The following is a 15,429-nucleotide window of genomic DNA, read 5'->3' as shown; positions in this document are numbered from 1 at the left end:
TTGGCTTTTCCACTCTACCACTTGAACCCCACCTTTCACTTGCAGCATTTTTTTTTTGCTAGTTACCTGCAGTAAGACTTCCCTCCCTAGACTGGCTTTGATCTTCAGACTTCAGCCTCCTGAGTAGCTAGGATGACAGGGCCCTTTGAGTTTTCTTGGTTTCATGGAACCACCCTGCTCCCCCACAGGCCCACAGGTGCAGAGAGGAGGTTGGCGGCAGAGGCAGAAGTGTGGATCAAATGTGACCACCCTTGTGCTGGGTCACATTGGGTCCATCACCCGCCCTGCAGACTGGAAACTGACTTTTCCACAAGGCAAGGCCACCGCAGCTGCCACAGGCCCACAGAGCCGATGCAGCCGACAGGCACAGCGGTAGCAGAGCTGCGTCCAGGATACTGTCCAGAGCCCACAGAAAATGTGCTAATACGTTCAAGTATTCCCTGTGTAAGTGGAGCCCCTGTGGCTTGTGATTGTAATCTTACGTACTCAGGAGCCTGTGGTCTGAGGATCGCAATTTGAAGCCAGCCTGGACAGACAAATCCAAGAGACTTTTATCTCCAGTTAATCAGCGAATGCCAGAAGTGGAGGTGTGGCTCACATGGCAGAACACCAGCCTTGAGTGAAAAAGCTAAGCAAGAGTACAACAAGTGGGGGGAAAACCAAGACGGGTGGGGGGGAGGGCAATGGGGACCAAGACATGTGAAAGGGTATCAATGTATGTGAATTAATGCACCTTCTATCTGGCAAATATCATGTAACCCTTTTATTAATTACAATAAAAAATTTTAAAAAAAGAGTACAACAAGTCCCTGGTCTCGCTTCGGCAGCACATATATGAAAACTGGAACAATTTCGAGATTAGCACAGCTCCTGCACAAGGATGACATGCAAATTCATGAAGTGGTCCATATTTTTCTTTTTTTTCCCTAGTCCTGGGCTTGAGCTCAGGGCCTGAGCACTGTCCTTGGACTTTCTCAAGGCTAGAGCTCTACCACTTGAGCCTCAGCACCACTTGCGGCTTTTTTTCTATGTATGTGGTACCGAGGAATCGAACCCGGGTCTTCATGCATGCTAGGCAAGCACTCTACCACTAGGCCAAACGCCTGGTCCCATTACTCCATATTTCTTAGTAGAAAGCACGGAGGCAGGGCAGAGGGCGGTGTTTGGCATGTACTGAGGGCCATTCACTGCAATGTTCCTAGCCTACCCAGTCTAGTTAAAAAAATAAAAACAAGTTCCTGAGTTCAAGCCCCAGAACGGGCACCTCCAAGATTATATGTGCATTGTTTCTTCTTAGGGTGAACTCAGGACTTGGTGCTCACCAGAAAGGTGTTCTATCACTTCAATCACACCTCTAGCTCATACATATATCTTATAGCTCAACCTATTTGATGAAAGAAAGGAAGGAAAGAAGGAAGGAAGGAAGGAAGGAAGCAAGGAAGGAAGGAAGGAAGGAAGGAAGGAAGGAAGGAAGGAAGGAAGGAAGGAAGACTGAAAAAAGGCAGTGAAGATCTCAGCTGCGACACATGGAAAGCGGAGAGGACAGCAGTTGTGTGCGTCTTGGGAGCTTTGCGTGGTGCTCACCTGACATCCCAGCTGCTTAGGAGGCTGAGATCAAAGGTCACTGGTCAAAGCCAGCCTGGGCAGGAAAGTCCAGAGACTCTCATCTCCAATTAACCACAGAAAACTGGATATAGTCGCTCAGGTGGTAGAGTACTAGCCTTGAGCAAAAAGAGGTCAGGGGCAGTGCCTAGACACAGAGTTCAAGCCCCATGGCTGACAAAAAGAGAAAAATGAAGATGCCACTGCAGATCGCCTCCTGGAAGGTGCCTTACAGAGTGGAAGAGACAGCAGAGCTGAGAGGAGGCAGGCAGAGAGCACAGTCAGCCTGGACCCCAGGGAGGCGCCCTTCTTCCCTTCCCCACTTGGCAGGATGCCAACTCTTTGTCCTTTTCCTAAGTGCCAGTCACACATAGGCACACACTCACCGCGAGCAACAGAGCAGGACAGGAAAGGCCTCTGGGCTGCAGTGAGCACAAGGAGGCCAAGGACTAGACTCCCATTCTCATAATCTTGAGGCCCTCTTACCTCCATGGCCCTCTGCTTTTGTGTAAAAATATTTTAAAACCCCACCATCACCCCTAAGAATGGCTACCCAAAACAAACCAGAAGAGAACAAGGGTCGGTGAGGCTGCCAAGAACTTTGAATATTTGTGTTCTAATGGTGCAGACATCAATGCAAACTGCCACGGTGACTCTTCACTCTAGTAGAAACACTGGTAGTGACATCCCCCACAAAAAAGGGTGGCAAAGCTTCCTTGTCCCCTCTACCTCATGAGAACAAAACAAGCTGCTCTACCTAAGAGCCACAAAATGAGTCCTAGCCACACCCCAAATCTCGGCACACTGCCAGGCTGCCCTCCGCTCAGAGCCACACTTCTGTAGGTGTGATTACTCATCTCATGCCATCAGGGCCACACAAGTTCCCTCTGCACATCAGGGGACCAGGGAAAGCAAGAGCCATTACAGCCCCATCTAGGTATTCTGTGCCAAGTAGCACAAAGCACAGAAAGGCAAGTATCAGAAAGGCTCTGAAAGGATCCACACAAGACAGACAACAGTTCTACCTGAGGAGTGAGAATACTCCTTCTATTCGAGGCTAGAAAGGTAGGCTTTAAATATATGTGTTAACAGTGAAGGGGCAACAGTGAATAAATATGCATGAGATGTGGAACTTGTAAGTGCCATGAAAAGAAAAAGCAATAACAGGCTTTCCAATTAAAGGCTGGAGGGGTTACCACAAAGTATGATCACTAGAAAACACATAATTCCATTAGGGGAGAAATAAATGTGAACGCATTAAATTCTTATATTAAAACTCAGGGGTTTGGAGGGAGTTCTTTCTAAATCCACACATATATCACTTATTGGGGGCACATCTAAAAGAAGAGAGGAAAAGGCTGAAAAATAAAGACAAGAGAATGATGTTGGAATGGCCAGGAGAGGGACGCACTTGTAGTAATGTTACAATAAAGCTGGATAGGGAACAAGAAAACAAATGGTTCATCCTGATTTTTAAGTTATATGTATAAGAGATGGTTATTATGAATTTTTTGCACATGACATTAATTGAAAAATTGGAACTAAAAACAAGAAATCCACTATTGCAAAATAATGCTAGAAGTTTTTAATATCCTTCTCTAAAAAATTAATGGATAGAGAAAGAATATGGGAAAGAATTAAATGGCACGATTAACAAGTTTGATATAAAAGAAAAGCAGAATCTTGAGCCCAGCAATCAGAGAATATGTCTTTTAAAAATATGTATATATATGGTTGTCATGACAAATTTAGGAAATCTGACTATACACTGGTCCAATGTTTTAAAACTCTTATCAAAAACAAAAACCAAAACATAATACCACTTTTCCAACCACAATTCAATAAAACTAAGGACCCACAACAACCATGATTAAGACAGATTGGTAAGGTATATTTACCTTCAAATAGCAAAATATCTTTCTAAATAACTCATAGAGAAAAGAGTAAACTCGAATGAAAAAAAAACATTTTGACATGAGCAGTAGAGTACTATTTGATGGAAACTCGTGGTTTGTAGCCAAAACAATACTTTGAGGAAAAGCTATAGCCATGATCCTTCTATTTGGAATAAGAAAGATGGAATCGAAGTGAGCTAAATACTTAGGAATCTGCAGAGGTGGGAGGATAATAAAATAAGCCTAAAGATGGTCAAAGGAAGAAACAAACAAAAAAGCAGACATGGATTACATAGTAATAGGGGGTAAAAAATCAAATGAGCGGTAAAAAATGAAAGCTTACACTTGAAGAGATTGATAACCCAGATCTCCTTTTGGCAAGTATGTCTCATGCAGATTCACTGAGGACTTCAGGAGCATCTGCTTTGCTCTGTCCTGTAACAGACAGGCACTCAGTTTGGGGAAGCCCCTGGACTGGGGCTGGTCTGCAATTAACCAAAGACCTTGGCAAGATGGCACCTGTGGAGAAAGTCCAGAAGCCATGCAGATATTAGGAAGAGTGAGAAACCAGGGCCCATATCCCAAAGAAGAGCAGGCCATGTGCTAGCAAAAGAAGCAAGGAAGAAATTCTGAGTGGGGAGGAAGAAAGAACAAATTTAGAAGAATGAGAAAGGGGACTAGTTATACAATTATAGCTCCGTCATTAAATATATCCTAATCAGTTTGAAAACCTAAGTGAAATATACTGTCTACAGAAAAAAAATCTCTAACCAAGTATGGTGGTGCACATCTCTAATCCAAGCTACTTGGCAAAGTAAATTATATGCTTGTAGAAGAAAAGTGGGAGGGCACTGGCAGCTCATACCTGTAATCCTAGTTACTCGGGTGGCTGAGATCTGAGCGTATGTCATAGTTCAGAGCCAGCCCAGGCAAGAAAGTCCATGAGACTCTTATCTTCAATCAACCACCAGAAAACCAAAAGTGGATCTCTGGCTCAAATTGGTAGAGTGCTAGCCTTGAGCAAAAGAGATTAGGGTTAGCACCCAACGCCTGGCCCAGAGTCATGTGCAAACCATCCTTTTCCATCACAGGCAAATCTCAAATCTAGTAACTTGGCCTCTGCGGGCCACCAGAGAAATCAGGAAAACTGTCTCGTTCCAGGCATTTGTGCACTACAAAACCAGGATTCTCTAGCTCAGAAAAGGGAGCAGTCGCTGCCACAGTAGCCAAAGATCCATCCCTAAACAAAACTAACATACCAGAGGGTTTTAAAAACCAATTCTCCCAAACTTTCAAAAAAAAATTCATTTCAGACATGCCAACTATTACAGAATCTAGAAGAAGGCAGAGAGTTTTCCAGTTTATCCTTCCAGGTTAACATAACCCTGATACTAAAAACAAAAACAAAGAAAACTACAGATAAGCATCACTTAAAAACATAGAAGCAAGTACTAAAGAAAATATAACCAATGGGCTGTCACAGAAATCATGCAACTTGGACTAGCACCTAACCCTGGAAATGCAAATGTGATTCATACTAGAAAATTCACCTCACTTACAAATTAAAGGAGAAACACCTTATACTCACCTCAGAGAATGCTGAAAATATTCTGGTAGCACCAAATCTCAGATTTGACTAAATGAAAACAGATTGCCTATTAACTAGGAAGAGAAGGAAATTAAGCTGATGGAGGGTGGTAAGAAATCGTTCTAGCATCCTTATCAGTTCATTCTTCCTTTGGCCCTCTCTGTAATTAGACCCAACCCCCACATTTAGCTGGGTCAATAGCCAATGAATTAAAGACTACCACTCCCAGAATTCCTTGCAGGTGGGTGTGGCCAGATGATCAAGTTCTGCAATGCCCAGATTTGGGGTCCCCAAAGACCACTGAGGAGCCCAATCTGATGTAAGCGCATAAGAGTCTTTTATTGCAGGCTCGAGCCTCGGACTCACAACCATCACCGATGCAGAACTGAGAGACCCGACCCTTCAGTTAGGAGGGTTTTATAGTAAATTGACCATAAGGCACGAACTGACCACATGCAGGTGGCCAATAAAATTGTTCTGCTATCAGGAATTTACAGCATCCACATGGTTTCTTGCCTTCGCTCTTCTATCAGGAGTTTACAACCCACAGCTTGCTAAATTTCCTGAGCTGACTAAGTACCTATGGGGTCTGGGTTAATTTGGGGCTACACAAGATAAATGTTTTGCAAGTGACATATTTGTCTGTCACCAACATGAGAACAAGAAATGTCTATAGGGGATGGAAGAAGGGTCTCAAAGAAGATCTCTATATTTTAGGGGGAAATCTAAAGAGGGGTCTCTTCAGTTAAGCCAATAAGCTGTGTGTGAGGTGAGTGACATCTAGAATTGCCCTGCTATTGTTTCAAGAGGAAGATGTTTGCCCCAGATGTTAGCTGGATGAGAAATAGCAATGACTACAGCAAACCCAGAAGCTATGCAAGGAGCACAGAAACAACTTGAGGCCACTTACAGGGCCATTGTTGCAAGTTCTCATGCAAGAGAGAAATTAACAACTACTTTATTTCAGCCAGAGTTTCTTGGTTGTACCAGGTAGCCCATGCCTTAACTAGTACACTAATACCAGAAATCATGATCAACATAATTTCCAATGGTAAATCAGAAGAATTCTCATATTCACGAATTAGAAAAGGTTCCTTTCTATTATCTTTGTGATTCAATCTACATCTTGCTAGCTCTATGAGTCAGTATTCTATTGCTGTAACAAATAAGTTGTGAAAACAACTTAAAAGGTCAAATGTAGTACTATAAATTTATGTTCTCAGATACTTGAAAGGTAGAGGTAGGAAGATCATGATCTGAGACTGGCCTGGAAAAAACAAGTAAAAGCAAAAAGTTTCAGGTACATGGCTCAAGTGATATATCACTTGCTCAAAATCATTGCTCCACCTCTATGCTGTAAACTGAGGCAGGGTGCACAGTGGAAAAGAAATTTAAACAGCAACAAAAAGAATTTATTTGTGTGTGTGTGTGTGTGTGTGTGTGTGTGTGTGTGTGTGTGTGTGTGTGTTTGGCCAGTCCTGGGCTTAAGCTCAGGGACTGAGCACTGTCCTTGGATTTTTCTCAAGGCTAGAACTCTACCACTTGAGCCTCAGCACCACTTCTGGCTTTTTCTAAGTATGTGGTACCATGGGATTGAACCCGGGTCTTCGTGCATGCTAGGCAAGCACTTTACCAGTAGGCCAAACTCCCAGCCCAACAAAAAGAATTTAAAATAGAAAAAATCCTATACACCAAAAGCAAAATAACAAAAATGGGACGACATATAGAAATAGTCTTTGCCAGGACATACGTGTCCTATTTACAAAAGGACTAAGCTTGGGGGTTGGGGATTTTGCTCAGTGGAAGAGCCATTGCCTGGCAAGTGGTAGGCCCTGAGTTCGGTCCTCAGCTCTGGAACAAAAGAAAAGACTAAGCTTTTCTCAATGATGTAAGCAGGTCTTAGAAAGAAAAACCAAGAACACACTGTCTTTCCATGATATACTCTGCTATAAAGATGTCACTGTTCCCCAAATCCATCTTTTAATGTTATATAGCAATTCCAAAATTGCTATATACTTGATAAGTTGGTTTCTATGTCTGTGTATACAAGAAAGCATAGGAAAACCCAAGGAAAATAAAAATAGCAGGCATCTTAAATGTTACCAAAGTTAAAGTTCTAATAGGAGCTAACAAAGATCAATGAAGTGAGAGAGGAAAAGAACTCTTGCACAAATGGCAATTTCATTTGTGGTACAGATAGAGAAAATGTTCTATTCAATAAGTGACCCCAGAATAATTGGCTCTCCTTTTAGAAATATTTTTAGAGCCTTACCTCATACCATACACAATAACAGCTTCTAGTTAAGTCAAAGAGCTCAAAGTAAAACTCTACAGTGGAAATGCACAGGGACAAAATATTTTAAAAAATCATACCTTAGAATGCCCAGTGGGCAGACTCTCTCTACGCGAGGTAAAAATATGCAACATCTGTGGGACACAAGTTCTCAAAACTCTCCCCTGAACACCTCAGGTGTCTCACACTCTATGCTGGGGGACATTCTCCCCCAGCTCCTGTTTAGCAGGCTCCCGAAGTAAAATAGGCCTCATGCATTTCTGGGCTGAAGCATAGCCCTAAAGACAAGCAGTAGTGTGAGGAGCTCCCTGGTTGGAAACTACTTAACAAATTTGTCTAACTCCATCATCTAGATCTCAAAGTCTCTCTACAACCTATGCTTGGATGGAGTTGCAGGACAAGAGTTACCTTCCAAGCGGATCTCTTCAGTTCCTCCACCAATCCTCCTTTCCTTCCATTCATCCATGCTCCCTGCATGCATCTACTGACTACCCTCTCGTCCTTCCATCCATATCTTTACCCATCTCCTCTACTATCCATCATCCATCTATCCATCCATCCATTCACCGATCAATCCACTCATCCTTCCTTCATACATTTACACATCAACAACTCGCCCATCCCTCTATGCATTCACCCATCAACCAGTCCTTACATGCACATATCCATCCACCCACCCATCCACCCTGCCATCCATCCATCGATCCAGAGCATTACAAAACAAGCATTTGAAGGACATGTATCACACACCAGGCATGGTGGTAGGTACTGAGGCTTTTGTACTGAACCTATCTTGATGAGACTGTCAAGAAACTCCCTGGAAACCATAGCATACTGTGACAAAAGCTGTAGTGGCATTCTTTTCTAAATTGTGTAAGACTAGATGTGATACCTTCTGGGGATGTCAAAGAAAGTTCTCAGCAGGGATGGCATCTTAGCCAGGGGCTGAAGGATGGCTGGGTCAGTCTCCAAACAGGCAAAAGAGAAAGGCATCACAAACAGAGGGGACAGAAAACCACATATAGGCCTGTGCATGTGTGACAGATTCAGAACATTGCAACTAGCATGGAAAGGTGGGCTGTACTAGACAGAAGATGAGGCAGGAAGAAGGCTACAGGCAGACTACCCGGGCAGGTGACAAGGGGTGACACTCTAAGAGTGTATAAAACCTGCTCTAGTTAAAGTTTGGATGAGCAGTCATTCTCTAGAAATTTCTGTTAAAGAATTCAAAGAATCCCCATGATGCTCGAACATTAATCTGGGATGCAGGCTTGGACCTAGATGCAGCATTGCAAAATCTATTTTTTCAAGTTTCATTATGCTACTGTACATCAAAATAGGCCAATATAAATTATAATACGGTCATGCCAATAGAACTAGCAAACACAATATTTTAAGTTTATATTGCATTCCAAGACCCATAAAAATTATTCCGAATGGCTGTTTGCTTTTTGAAGCCAAATGAAAAGGTATTTGCAATCTGATTATCAACAAATCAAATCACTGATAGGATATTGGATTCAGCACACCTCAAACTGAGAGTGAAAACCCTCAGTGGTCAATTACATAGTATGGCTGGTTTATCGCTTCCTGTGTGTCATTAAGAACAAACACACGGTCAACTCCCATTTCATTTTGATTTATTTTAACCATTTCCCCACTCTGAGATTTCTTTTTCTCTCTCTAGGTCTCTCCCAGGCATTGCAGTTTTCCTCCAGCTGATGTTAGTATGGCTAGCAAGGTTAAACAGTTGATTGAGTGAATGGGACCATGTGTAGATGTGGATGAAGGAATGAAGGAATTAGAGGATTTATTGTCAAGTGGATGGATGTAAGCATACCAGTTACACTTCACTCCAGTGTTGAAGAATTGCAAACTCAGTTTCTTTCATTGTGCTGTTTTCTCACTTCCAGTACTTAGTTTCTCCTGTGATAATATCGTTTTGTGTTTCTACCTTGGGTCCCTGTCTAGTGTGAAAGTTCTTTTTCTTTAGCTATGTTCAGGGACTCTTAAGAATAAGCAATTGAGGGGCCGGGAGTTTGGCCTAGTGGTTAAAGTGCTTGCCTAGCATGCATGAAGACCCAGGTTCGATTCCTTGGTACCACATACATAGAAAAAAGCCGGAAGTGGTGCTGAAGCTCAAGTGGTAGAGCTCTAGCCTTTAGAAAGTCCAAGGACAGTGCTCAGGCCCTGAGCTCAAGCCCAGGCCTGGCCAAAAAAAATAAATAAATAAAATAAATAAATAAATAAAAGAATAAGCAATTGATTAGAGCCAGGACTTGATGGCTCACATCTGTAATCCTAGATAATCAGGAGGTTGAGATCTGAGAATCGTGATTCAAGATCACCTCAGGACAATACACTCTCTAGTGAATTGAACATGCTAGACCCATCCTTTCATGGGTCTCTTTAACCAACTGCAAGGGCAGGGGTCTTCCTGCCAGCAGAGATCTCTGTCTTGTCTCAGGAAGATGTATGTCTCCAAGTCTCTTCCCACTTTCTTCACCCAATCCTAGTCCAGATCTTTACTTCTTTGAGTCCTCAGAAGTCCCAACCACTGTTACTGTGTAGAAATGCATGACTCTGGGAACTTGAACAGGCCATATATTAATGAAGACATCATCTCCATTCAACTGTGATCAGAACACAACAGAACCAAAGATCCCAAACAAGAACCCCCTAGCTCTGCTCACCAACCCACAGTGCCAAGAAGGAAATAATAAATTACTGCCTGAAGCCACAAAATTTTAAGATGATACGTTTTGCAGTGACAGGTAATCAGAATGCATGTATTATGCAAAAGTCCAGGGCAGGCTCGTTTCAGGTATGATGAATCCAGGGTATGAGATAGTGTCAGGTCTTGTTTTTTCTGTCTTTCTCAGGCCTTGCTTTCTTCTGCACCAGCTTCTCCTCTAAATCTTTACTCTCCACGGGTGTCCCCTAAAATCTCTAGACTTTATTTTTTTGGTGCCAGTCCTGGGGCTTGAACTCAGGGCCTGAACACTGTCCTTGGGCTTTTTCCTCAAAGCTAGCACTCTGCCACTTGAGCCACAGCACCACTTCTGTCTTTTTCTATGTATGTAGTACCAAGGAATTGAACCCGGGTCTTCATGCATGCTAAGCAAGCACTCTACCACTAGGCCAAACTCCAGGCCCCCAATCTCTAGATTTTTATAGCTTCTGCTTCCAGTAATATGAGTGGCCAGATTTACTCTTGCTCAGCAGTTCCAGCGAAGTTCTTGGAGCTGTATCTCCCTGGCAAGGTAACTTTCTCCTTCTGTGAATGGAGTGGAAGGCCATGAAGGAAATGATGAAACACATTTCAGCCCTGCCAAAGTCAAGCCTTGGACCTGGGGATGGCAACCTTAAACAGTGACCTGGAGGGTCTGTTTATTACCAGAGAAGGAAAATGAGTCAGCATGATGCAATGTCCAGTTCTGTGACCTATTCAAGACACGCAATTTTCTTTAATCTGTCCCTGTAGTTTAGAAAAATTCAGAAATAATCCTTGTTCCATCTACCTCATCATGAGGCTCACATGAGAACACCTTAGCCAGAAGCTGTGGAAGAGTTGACCTTTGCCACCTGGGGACGCTTAACCATAGAGCAGGGCTAGGTATGGTGACACATGCCTGGATCCCAGCTGCCTAGAAGGTAGAGTAAGAGGATTGTGAGTTCAAGGCCAGCCTAGAAAATAGAAACAGAATATAAACAAAAGGGGGCATGGCTCAAGTGGTAGAGCACTGGTCTAGCATGTGTGAGGCTCTAAGTTCAATTCAGAAGGAGGAGAAGGAGGGGGAGGAAGAAGAGGAGAAGGAAAAGAGAAAAGAAGAAACAGGAGGAGGAGGAGGAAAAGAAGCTGAGCAGAGCTGGGAAAATCTGATTCTACTAAGCCCAAATTCTCTTCATAGTTGGGAAAGGACCCAAGCTCACAACAGGCACCAGTTTGTGTACCCCCAGTACCCCAACTAGTGGCGGCCAGGCATCCTTCTCACTTAGCCCTCCATGTGGAGGCTCGGACTTCCTCAGTATGGAGGCCTTGGACTGGCAGGGCTTCTTTTTTTGTTTTTGTTTTTTTGTTTTTTTGCCAGTACTGGGGCTTCAACTCAGGGCCTGAGCACTGTCCTTGGACTTTCTCAAGGCTAGTGCTCTACCGCTTGGGCCTCAGCACCACTTCCAGCTTTTTTCTATGTATGTGGTACCGAGGAATCGAACCCCCTGGGTCTTCGTGCATGCTAGGCAAGCACTCTACCACTAGGCCAAATCCCTGGCCCATGGGCTTCTTATGTCGGGTTGACTTTCCCAGAGCGAAGGTTAGGAAAGATCAGGGTAGAAGCTGCCAAACCCGAGCCTTAGAAGCCAGGTAACATCCTGTTTCCATTTTCTATCGATCCCCAGAGAGTGCCCCACTCACAGATGTGATAAAGCCATCCTCAGAGCCCAGCCACCACAGCTTGCCATCCAGAATATTCCCTGTGGGGTCCAGGAGCGCCTCGCACTTGGAACTGCAGGCTGAAGGGAGCTTGACCTAGATCAGGGTGTAGCCTGCTCTGCCACTTCTCTGTAGGAGTCGACCTGCCTCACCTACTCTAGACACCTGCCTCCCACTCTTCCCACCCCCACGCCTCTGCTCAGAAGTCATCTCTTCTTTCAAGTTCACAGCCCAGTTGGGAATCAACTGGAAAAACTGGATAGAACCTGAGTCACCACTGAGACTGGAGCCCCTACTTAACAGCCTGGGAAACTGAGACCCAGAAAGGTTACATCAAACTCCCTTGGCCAAGTCACTGGAAGTTTCGGGAAGCACCAATGTCCCTCTCACGTTCTGTCTCATAGGATGGGTGCTAAGTGCCCATTCCTTGCCTGCTGCCTCTCTGGGTACCCAGGCCTCCAGAACCAGTTTGTACACTGGGGGGTTCCTGACAGGCAGGTGTGAAGGACAGACAAAGGCAGAAAGATGAAGCCACAGGCCAGCCTGCTCCCAACCCCTCTGCCGTAACTTGCCAGGTATGCCCCCATGGCTCACCTGGATGCAGCTGTAGTAATGATACCTTTCCAGATGTTTGACACCGTAATGGAAGCAAAGCGCTCTGCACTCAGCACAGCACAGGTCACCTTGAGACTCCACGTGCTGATGGGCTGGGGAGGCAATGGTGGCAGCACAGGGCCCTGACTTTCATTCATAAGAGCTGGCACCCACTCCCTGCCTGTCCTCACCCACACCACAGTGCTCCCTAGCCCCGAAGGCCAAGCAAAGCCACCGGGGGTGCCATGACAGCCCAGGGCTAAGGACAGACAGACTGGGCCCCTGTCCCTTCCCCCAGTACCTACCCATTATTAGCCCCAAGTGGGGAAAGAGACATGACTAATTGTGCCCACAGTTTCCTCCTGGCATGGACAATTAGCCACCTGCATCTAATTCTGAAGGACCCAGAGGCTAATTACATCTGCCAGACCCCCATGTTTGTGTGTATGAGTGCATGTGTGTGCGTGTGTGCGTGTGTCCCCTCGCCAGCAAGCATAAAAGCAGTCAAATGAGTATTTGTATTTCATTTACTATCTGGCCCCCTAGCCTGGTGGGTCCTGGGTACTGACGTTGTTCTTTGCAGAGGGACTACAAATACTCATGGGTGAGGGAGGAAAGCTCAGCCCGTAGCTGGTGCTCCCTCCTGACACACTAGGGCAAAGGTTCACTTCTGGGTAGCTGCAGTGATCCAAGCCAGCTGAGTGGAGAGCCCACCTCCTGGGCCTTCTCTACCCCATCTCCTGCCACTGTCCAAAAAGCTCCCCTACCTCAACATAGACTTCTGGCCTGCATGCCCTGTCTTGGCAAGGGCTGGACACACACTGGGAATCCGTAGGACATGTGGGGGCGAATGCCTTTCAGGGTGGCTGTGGCTTCAGCCTCAAGCCGTGGGGTGCATCACCTCATCTCACAAGGCCCTGGCCACAGCAAGGCCTCCCATGGGCTTTGCACCCAACATGGGCCCAAGGACAGTGCCCAGGCACTAAGTTCAAGCCCTAGGACTAGCAAAAAATATTAAAAAAAAAAAAAAAAGGTATGCATTAACCAGGTTGGTGGCTCACGCCTGTAATCCTAGCTACTCAGGAAGCTGAGATCTGAGAATCATGGTTCAAAGCCAGCCCAGGCATAGAAGTCCATGAGACTCTTATCTCCAATTAACAACTCGAAAACAAGAAGTGACACTGTGGCTCAAGGGGTAGGGTAGTAGCTTTGAGCTGAAGAGCTCAGAGACAATGCCCAGGCCCAGAGTTCAAGCCCTACAACCAACAAAAAAGAAAGAAAGAAAGAAAGAAAGAAAGAAAGAAAGAAAGAAAGAAAGAAAGAAAGAAAGAAAGAAAGAAAGAAGAAAAGAAAAGTTATGTGTTGAGGGTGGAGAAGGGACTCAAATAGTAGAGTGCTTGTCTTCCATCTACAAGGCTCAAGCCTCAGTACCAGCACAAAGAACAAAAACAAGATGGACTTTCAAGTCACCAAAGCATGGAGTATAGTATCCAGCCCATAGAAGGCCTCAGTAAATAATTGCTGACGGAGAAAAGGGGTTCACAAAGGCATTGTATTAAACTTAGGACTGGTGGATGGAACTAATAAATGATTTTAAGGCAGACATGGTTTGTCTATATTTCCACTAAAAAGACTGTAGTATTTCACAGGCACACGTAGGCTGGTTCTGTGTCTTGCTCAAAGGTTTCATACATGACTAAGATGCAGCTTCAGGCAGCATTCCCCAAACTCGTTTGGCCATTGGGTGTTATTTAGATTGTGCTGTTTTGTCCAGGAGCCAAGGCAGGCTCTAGCAATGTCATCTACACTAAATTCGACAGCAAAAGAGAAAGAAAAACAAAAACATGGTCTAAATTGCTCTAAGAGAGGATCAAAATTTGATCCATATGATTAGTAAAAAGTAAACATTGAACAATCACACCAAGTAATGTGAAAACGATGAGATAAAAGGCCTAAAGAAGGAGCTAGGAGTTTGGCCTACTGGTAGAGTGCTTGCCTAGCATGCATGAAGACCCGGGTTCAATTCCTTTGTACCACATACATAGAAAAAAGCCGGAAGTGGTGCTGAGGCTCAAGTGGTAGTGCTCTAGCCTTGAGAAAGTCCAAGGACAGTGCTCATGCCCTGAGCTGAAGCCCAGGACTGGCAAACAAACAAACAAACAAAAAGGCCTAAAGAAGACCAGCAGTGACCACATGAAGAAGTTCACAGCTCAGCCTGAACACACCCCACACAAGGTGATCATCACATGACTGACTATTATCATGTGGCTGGTTCTCACACTGTGCAGAAAGTGTGGCTTCCTACCATCATCCAGGGCTGTGAGAGTCCCTCTCCCAGGAGAGAGGCTCTTAAAAGAAAGTCCCTCCTTGTCTGGGCCACACTGTGTCCCAGATGCTGCCATGCCTCCCAGGCCAATGCCACCATCAACCCGTGTTTACTGACAAGAAACTTCCATAAGCCCGAGACTGGTGGCTCACACCTGTAATCCTAGCTACTCAGGAGGCTGAGATCTGAGGATCCACCTTGGATAGGAAAGCCAGAGACTCTTATCTCTAAATAACCAGCCAAAAAGCCAACAGTGGAGCTGTTGCTCAAGTGGTAGAGTGCCAAAAAGAAAACAAAACAAACAACAACAAAAAACAACTATGTCTAGATCCTGAGTTCAAACTTCTGTCCTAACATTTGAAAAAAAATGAGAAAAGAAAAAGAAAAGAAACAAGAAACAGACCATAAACACCAAATTATAAATATGAGGCTGCAAAGATTTGGGGCTGAGCTGCTCCTGGAATCAGGGTTCTGCCCGTGTCACCCACTCCCTGGCATGGTCTTTGGGGATACGCACAGCAGTGTTCCAGTGTAGATGCGATGTGAGATGACAAAAGCCACCAGCTACCATCTCACAGAACCCCCTGGGTGCCATAGAACAGAGTTTGGGAAACCGTGTGTGTACATTGTCACAGCAGTGTATTTTACACCATCGGTAGATTGGCTTAACCTCTTTTCCCTCTTCTTCCTCCCTTTCCA

At 44.7% G+C, this 15,429-nt stretch overlaps 1 non-coding gene across 1 annotated transcript; it reads left to right on the top strand.

Annotated features, from left to right (window-relative positions):
• Positions 1–811: 811 nt before the first annotated feature.
• Positions 812–915, top strand: LOC150054892 (U6 spliceosomal RNA). Its single transcript, XR_016537759.1, has one exon. It is a non-coding gene; the product is annotated as a U6 spliceosomal RNA (small nuclear RNA).
• Positions 916–15,429: the final 14,514 nt, after the last annotated feature.

This window comes from Megascapheus bottae, chromosome 14 (genome assembly GCF_031878675.1).
Source record: "Megascapheus bottae isolate mThoBot1 chromosome 14, mThoBot2.hap1, whole genome shotgun sequence".
Taxonomy (NCBI): Eukaryota; Metazoa; Chordata; class Mammalia; order Rodentia; family Geomyidae; genus Megascapheus; species Megascapheus bottae.
Note: the sequence above shows the minus strand (reverse complement) of the source record. Positions and strands in the feature narration are given on the sequence as shown.